General features: G+C 37.0%; 1 long non-coding RNA gene across 2 annotated transcripts; it reads left to right on the forward strand.

The window, feature by feature from the left end:
- The first annotated feature begins 484 nt into the window (after positions 1-484).
- LOC113350330 lies at positions 485-2,911 on the forward strand. Of its 2 annotated transcripts, XR_003360755.1 has the most exons (4): positions 485-875; positions 975-1,526; positions 1,870-2,258; positions 2,363-2,911. It is a non-coding gene; the product is annotated as an uncharacterized LOC113350330 (long non-coding RNA). The 2 variants fall into 2 exon arrangements; XR_003360754.1 differs by having other exon boundaries at positions 975-2,258.
- The last annotated feature ends 5,510 nt before the right edge of the window (positions 2,912-8,421 follow it).

Raw genomic sequence — 8,421 nt, forward strand, 5'->3', positions numbered from 1 at the left:
CAAATATTTTTTTTCTCACTTTTGTTACTTTATCGAATCTCTTCTGCCTCCCTTACTCTTTCTCTCATCTTCCCTCTTACAAGAGAAAACCCTAACTCAAAGAAACCCAAAATACCACCACCGAATCTCTTTCTCGCTCACATTCTATTTAAAAAACTTCCGGACGTTGTAGATTTCGAACCCTAGAATTCAAAACAAAAATAAAAACCCCAAAATCTCAATGTTGAGCTGAAAAAAAAAACCCTAGATTTCAAAATCAAAATCTCTGAAGAAAAATGCGTGAAGGTTGTGTTCTGGTGGATGAATGAAACTGATGCTGTAATCGTTACACAAAACCCCTTTTGGTAAGTCTTTCGGATCCATCTCTTCACTCCATTATTGTTTCATGCTTGTTTTGATCTTTTAATCGTTATTCTAGTTCTATTTTGATTAGATCTTTAATGAAACGATTTTTTTCTTCTTATGTTTTGATTATTCTTCAAAACCCAGACTGGATTCGGGTTTTGAGTTGCATCCAGTAAAAGGGTTTAGCTCAATTTTGAGTTTTCTGAAGCCAGTGATGCCAGGATAACCCCTTCTGATGAGAACCAGATTGAGAAGAAATCTGTTGAACAAAGAAAGGATTGTTTCTGCTGTTAAATTGGATGGATGACTGGAATTTTGGGTTATGGTGGATTCGTTTTTACAGCGAGTTGTGGAGAGATTGAGCAAGGTCCAATTTCAGAAAGGATCTGAGATTGTTAGTTCTGGTGGGTATCTAAGAAGATGATGGTCTGATTGATGCTGAGAAGAACATGCAGAAGAAGGCATGGATCTGGTGGTGTTACTGAGATTTGAGTTGGTGCTGCTGGTAATTGTTTTACGATAAACCTATGGTGAGTCTTCTCATTGTTCTTGTGTCTGACTTTTATTCTGTTTATGCAATTGTATTTGTTTTTGTGTTGAATTGGGACTTGCATTATTGAATTTCCCAGTTAAAATCTTGCAATCTGTCTGGAAGATCTTAATAAGTTACTAGGTGAATGCAATGAAAATTATCTCAGTGAGGGGGTAAGCAAGCCTGCTAAACTCTGGAATGAACAACGCAAAATGATATTGGAAGACACGTTTAAGCAAGTTTTTCCTATGATGGAAAAGGAAGCTCGGTCTGTATTAAATGCTAGGGCAAATAACTGGCTTATTATGGAGTACGAGAAGCACTTGTGGGTAAGGTTTCTGTGGCACCTTATCAACGGAAGGAAGCTGATATTGGTCCAGATGATGAAGCGGCACCAAGAGTTTTGGCTTGTTGTTGGGGACCTCGAAAGCCAGCAACCACTTTTGTGATGTTGGGTTCATCAGGTGAGGTACTGGATGTATTGTATGCAGGTTCACTTAGCCTTCGGTCTCAGAGTGTTTCTGGCCAGCAACGGAAGAAAAATGATCAACAACGTGTTCTTAAGTTCACGACCGATCATCAATCACATGTTGTGGTTCTAGGAGCTGTTGCATTTTCTTGTACGAATCTGAAAGAGGATATTTTCGAGGTGCAGATGTCTAACTTGTTCTTGCTGTATGTTTAATTCATGGTCTACCCCTTTTAAAGAAATGCTTACATTTTATTTCTTCATTGTTCATAGACAACTTTCATCAGCTTTCATGAAATAACTAAAACTTAAGCTAGGGGTGCTTACTTGCGTGGAAGGAGTACATTTAGGTGGTTTCTCTAGGGAGTTTCCTAAGTAGTTGAATACTTCTTTCCTTATTATCTTGGAGTTTTTGGATGTAAGGGGCCTGGTGAAACATAAATTAGGCTGCCAGCTTTTTCTGGTGATTATTTGCTCTATTTTTTTATATTTTTAACACGAGATTGTCTATCATCGTTTGTAGATCATTTTTAAGATGGTTTAGGAATACCCTAGAGAAATTGGTCAAGAGATGGAGGATTTAAATGTTGTTTATGGGGACGAATCCTTGCCCCGTCTTTATGAGAACTCACGGATTTTGTCTGACCAGCTACCAGGGCAGCCAGGTGAGTTCTGTTTCCCACTTTTGATTCAGGTGCTTGATGAGTTTGACTCTGCTTTCTTTAATGTCTGCAGGGATCGTCAGGCGTGTTGTTGCGCTTGGTCGGTACCTTCAGAATCCTTTGGCAATGGTTGCAACACTTTGTGGACCAGGGAAGGAGATACTCTCATAGAAGCTCGACTCGTTAGATCATTTTCTTACCCCTGATGAGAAATATGATATGGTTGAACAAGTGATGGTAGATGTCATGTGTAAGTATCTTCTCTTAAATAACTGATTCTGTCAAAACATCTTACCTTCCTCTTAATGTACTTGTGTTTCTCTCCTATTTCTATCGCAACCAAACTTGTCGTAGTTGGATATGGTATCAAGAAGTTACAAATTATGATGACAATTGTGGATGACTTGGTATCCATCGATCCCGTATTGTATTTTGGTTAAGTGGTCTACGACACTTCACGTTTGAACCAGTGCCTCTACGGTATCATCTACCACTATGTTTCTCATAATCGTTGTTTGGTTAACCAAGAAGAGAGCGCGCAACAAAAGGAGATCATTTTCATTTAGCAATGTAACCTAGACCACCATATTGGAATGTGTATGCTACTGTCGTATTTGTATGGGAGGCCAACATCTGTGTTTTACGATTTATATGATATTTTTAGTCATGTAAAAAAAATCTGTCATTTTCTTTTCTTTTGTTGCGCAACACTTTCGAACAAGGTGATTTGAAGTTAGCTAAGTAATGTAATCGGAACAAGGTGATTTGAAGTTAGCTAAGTAATGTAATTGGAGTGGTTGGATAAAGTTAGCTAAGTAATGTAATTGGAGTGGCAGGATAACTTGAATGAATGTAAATTTGTTACACTGGCAGGTTAATGTGAATGTGAAATACTTTCGGCAATTCGGTTTCAGCTATAATTTTTTTCTTTTCAAAATAGTTTTATGAATACAACTTCTAATAAGAGTTGTGTTCCATATTTCAACTACACAAACTAGAGGTGGTGAAAGAATGTCTTTACAACATAACTAGGTGCTGCCCAATATAGTTCTACAACTCTAACAAGTGTCGTGCAAATCTTATTCATAATAGTAATAAGAGTTGTGCAAATCTTATTCATAATAGTAATAAGAGTTGTTACATATTTCTACAATACACATCCTAGGTTGTCTAAGATAGTCCTTCAACTTATACAAGTGTTGTGTTACATATTTCTACGATACATATCCTTTGTTGTGTAAAATTTTCCTACAACACAAGCAAGAGTTGTGTTAGGCTTTCAAAAAAAATCGAAAGAGAATCACAACTTTGGCAAAATATTGTTGAACCATGAATCACATCACCCTTTACAACTCTTAGTCAAGCATTGTAGAAAAGCTTGGACTTTCTACAATACCCCCCTTCCATAATGCATAAAATGGAGTTGTCGTAGGGGTACTACAACTCTAATATGTAGTCTTCAATGATGATTTTTCCCGTAGTGATAGTATCAGCAAAGGAAAAGCAAAAGATCCTGTGACAACAAGATACACAATGACAACAACGAGAACGACGAAGAAAGTAAGAAAATATAGCACTAAACACAATACGTACACTACGTACTGACCTAACATGTGAACTTCTTTTTCTTCTTCCTCTTGTTATTCTTCTTTCTCGGAACCACTACGACAGCTTCAGCATCTTCTCTTACGTAACTCTCGCTCTCGCCACCCATTTGTAAGCCAAGAGTTGAAGTATCCACAGGTTGGCAACTTGTGTTATCGTTTCCATTGTATACCTCTAATTCATGGAAACCCCTAGGTGGTGGTTTAGTCATCACATACCAGTTAGATATATCTGACTCTCGAGAATAAAAAACTTGTCGCGCTTGTGATGCTAAAATGAAGGGGTCGTTGCGAAATTGGTTCTTATGCTGCTTTAAGTTGACTAATGTGAATCCTTTCTATACCTTCACACCAAAATAGGTGTTAGCCCAGTCACATTTGAATATGGGAACTTGAAGGGTAATGTAGTCCAACACCATAATTTCTTCTAAAACACCATAGAAACCAGTGGTTTCTGATCGTCCTGCAGCTAAAGTTTTTGATTCAATTGAGACACCACTGTTTTGTGTGACTCTTTGAACATCCTTCGTAAGAAACCTAGACCCGTTGATAAGCAAGCCTTTATATGACACGCAGTTTTCTAGAGGCCCTTTTGGAAACCACTCTACCGTGTTTGATAATGACATGCCTTGTTCCATTTGCATATAAACCTATAAATGCATACGATCAGAATATAAAAATATAACTAAAATGGTTATCTCTGAGCATGAGAAGACATAACTATAGCGATTTTGTGCCTAAATGGATGGTTTTAAGAGACAAAATCAAACAGAATATCTTGAACCCATACATGAAAACATAAATAAACAATCTATATAGCACATTCATGGACAATGGTTCTATTTGTGTTTTCTGAAGTCTCAAAAGCCATAAGTAATTAAACTAGCTACTAAGGTGCGCAATCTGACTAAAAGTGGGAAAAACGTACCTTTTTATTAAACCAATCTGCGAATGTTTCTGACTGTATGGAAATGAGCTGGTGTTCATTGGTAACAGACCTCCCAACGGAAGATTTTAACTCATCCATATGCATTCTAAGATAAAAGTAAAATCAAAACATGACGTATTAACTGACAAACCATTTCTAGTGAACAACAACGTGATACTTACGTCAGATATGGGTCAATTTATGCTTTCTTAAAAAGCACATATCTGTGAGCAATCTTTAGCTTTTCACTATCCATACGCACTTGTTGACCTTTAGAAATAGGACGCGCTGCCGGTGGGGTACCATCGTTTTTATCAGGCCTTGGGTTTTCTCTTATTTCAGCTGCTTGATCCTTGAGAATCCAATACCTAACACACTCCATTCCAATATAACACTCTGATATACAAGCTTCAGGTAGTGCGTAATTTTTAACATATTCTTTGAATGTCTTCATATACCTATACGAAAGTAGCATATATATGAAACAGTTATACCAGTTGGAACACTTAAATATTAGGTAGTAACTCTAATCTACAAGGGAAATCTACTGACATGTTGCATAACACACCTTTGAAATGGATACATCCAACGATATTGTACAGGTCCATATAAACGCACTTCTCGAGCTAGGTGAATTGTCAAGTGCACCATCACATCAAAAAATGATGGAGGGAAGTACACCTCCAACATACACAAAGTCTCAGCAACTTCTACTTCAAGTTCTACTAATCTTTCGAGATCAACTACCCATTGGCATATTTCGTGAAAATAAGAACACAACCTGAAAATCGCCTTACTTGGCCCCTCAGGTAAATGTACCCTCAAAGCTACAGGTAATATTTGTTGCATAAGAACATGGCAATCATGAGCCTTAAGGACACCTAAGCAACCATCTTTCAATGCTTCCTAAGATCCGAACTATACCCATATGGAACCTTCATATTTCTCATCCTATTATAAAGTATAGCCTTATTCTTGTGGCTTAAGCTGTATGGTGTTGCTCGAAGAATTGTTTTGCCATTTGTCACTTATGAATGCAATTCTCGTCGTATTCCCATACTCTTCAGATCATTATGGGAATTCAAACCTTCTTTTGTTTTGAACTTTATATTCAAAATAGTACCAATGATGCTCTCACAGACATTTTTTCGGTATGCATAACATCAATATTATGTCGTAGTAACAAATCCTAGGAATTCATGAAAATACCTAACATTAGTAATTCCCAAAAAAAAAGATGAGTCCATGTTCAATGAAAATCAAGTTTTACACATATATAATTACCTACAAAGACATTTTGACAATCTAATATATATGTATATGAAGTTATAGTGAGTTCAAGCAAACATGACAGAACCTCATAAAACTGCTATTTGGAAGTTCAGGGGCTAATCAGGTTATAGTGAGTTCAAGCATAGATGATCATGTGCATGAAACTATTTAACAAGTAAATGTGAAGTTAGAACTGACCTTCCAGTAAGGCAGGTCGAAGAATATCGACCGTTCGTTAAGCACCCGAAGCTCAGTTTCCTCGTCAGGTGCACCAAATCTAGCCGCATCAAAAAAAACATCCCATATCTACATGGAATCTTACACGCATACTATTGGATTCGTCGTTCATACGAAGGAATCTTATCTATATTGGTCCAGGTTTCGATCTCCGAGCAAGATTCTTTCTCTAAGATGATGAAATTTAGGGTTTGGTAACGGTATCGGCGAATATCTACATGGAATCTTACACGCATACTGTTGGATTCGTCGTTCATACGAAGGAATCTTATCTATATTGGTCCAGTTTTCGATCTCCGAGCAAGATTCTTTCTCGAAGCTGATGAAATTTAGGGTTTGGTTACGGTATCGGTGAATATCTACATGGAATCTTTCATTCTCGAAGTTGACCAATTTGGGGTTTATTTCTAATCCGATGATCTAGAATTAAGCAAAAACAAAGACAAGGATCAATCTAACGGTCACAATTCCTTGTTTGGTTTTGACAAAAATAAACATTGCTCAATCCGTAACCTATTCTTTTAGCCAATCAGATTGCATTAAATCTAATTTAACGGTTGTAATCCCTATCATACGGATTGAGGATTTTCCCCCTCAACATCCCGCCTAAACATCCCGCCCAAAATTTCCCCATCCTTTTAGAAACAGCAACGTGTCACCTCTCCAATTTTCGGAAAAAAATAAAATAATTCAGAGACCACACATTCTCATTTGTCTCCCTCGTTCTAGTATTCTGATTTGGTTCGATTTGTTATAGGGTTCTTTTTAATTTCACTGATTTTGATTTTAGGTTTTTTTTTTTAATTTATAAAATGCAATTAGTTGATGATGTTTGTTCTGGTATCCTGATTTGGTTTCAATTTTTATACGGTTCTTTTTAATTTTATTGTTTTTAAATTGGAGCTTGAATCAATGGCATGATTTTGTACTTAGTAGCATGATTTACTTTGTTTCTGCACCTAAATGATATTAACATTTTTCTTAGAGAATGATATAAGTAGCTTGGTTGATGCTTGGTTGATAGCTACCAAGTTAATCTTTATTTGCGGGTGGTTGAAATACGGAACCCCTGGTTCATTCTCAAATGAGAAAGTGCAGGGCTTCCGTATTCCAACCATATGTTGAATAGTTGCTTGGTGGTTATTTTTTTGTTATGTTGTTCTTTATTACTACCAAACTGCTAGTGTATTTCATAGAAGAACATGATTCTTGGTTGCTTCTGTTTGATATAATGCTTGTTTTTGTAGCTCATTAATGAAAACAAATCTTACAGCAATGGGAAAGAATAAGGTAAAGACTGATTTCATTATGATTCAATTGCTCTTGTTAATGTAAATGATTTGCTTTGAGTTGTCAATAGATACTAATGAATCTTTTGTATTTAATGATGCAGAAGTCAACAGTAAAGAATAATGTCAAGCAGTTTCCAATCAAGGTAAACTCTTTTCATCTCAATTTTATTATATTAACATAACAAATTTCTTTACCTTCTCATTTTAACTAAGTTATATACGGTTTTTGCAGCTGAAGAAGGGACTGAAAAGTCAACAGTCCCAACCTGTTAATGCATCTTCATCAAAAAGTGTTGCACTTGCTTCGAAGTGCCGAACACCGAGAAAGAACAAGTCAGCAGAAACAACTGATCCTATATCTCCAACTGATGCTGACACTTGTCATAGGCGATCATCACCAAGGTTCAAAGAAGCTGCAGAACCAACCAACCCTAAAAGTACTACACACAGTACTCCTCCGTCAAGTGCACAACCTGAAACTGACAAACCAACTCCATACACTCGAAAGAAATTAGTTTCTAAGACGAAGACTGTGCTGACAGCTACAAAGTCTAAAGAAGATGATGCAAATTCCAGATGCAAGACAGTAAAGCGGAAATTGGACAAAAGTACTGGCCCATGTCCAACTATTCAACTCAGGAATCCAACTGACACTTTTTCTGATTTTGAAGATGAAGAAGATGATCAAATTTTACATACTAACCAAGATGTGCAACAGGAAGAGTCTGATGTTGATTCTGATTAAGGAAAAGATAATGATGATGGTGATGAGACTGGTGGGGGGAAGGAATTAGAGAATGATGATAATGGTAGTGATGATAAGCTGGAAGAGGAGGTTGTGGGACCAAGTAAGAGAAGAAAGTTTGTTCCACGCGGACCAACGCAGATGCATGCAATGAGGTTGGATAACACAGATCCAAAATCCAAAGTTCCCTTCAACTATAAAGATCAGCCAGTTGGTAACCCATCCGTGCAGCTGGAAAGTTGTATAGGGGTGTTAGTTCGGCGAAACATTCCGTTAACATACAATGATTGGAGAGTTGTTCCTCCCCAGGCCAAGGCCAACATATGGAAGATAGT

The sequence above is a fragment of the Papaver somniferum genome, chromosome 2, assembly GCF_003573695.1.
Source record: "Papaver somniferum cultivar HN1 chromosome 2, ASM357369v1, whole genome shotgun sequence".
NCBI lineage: Eukaryota > Viridiplantae > Streptophyta > Magnoliopsida > Ranunculales > Papaveraceae > Papaver > Papaver somniferum.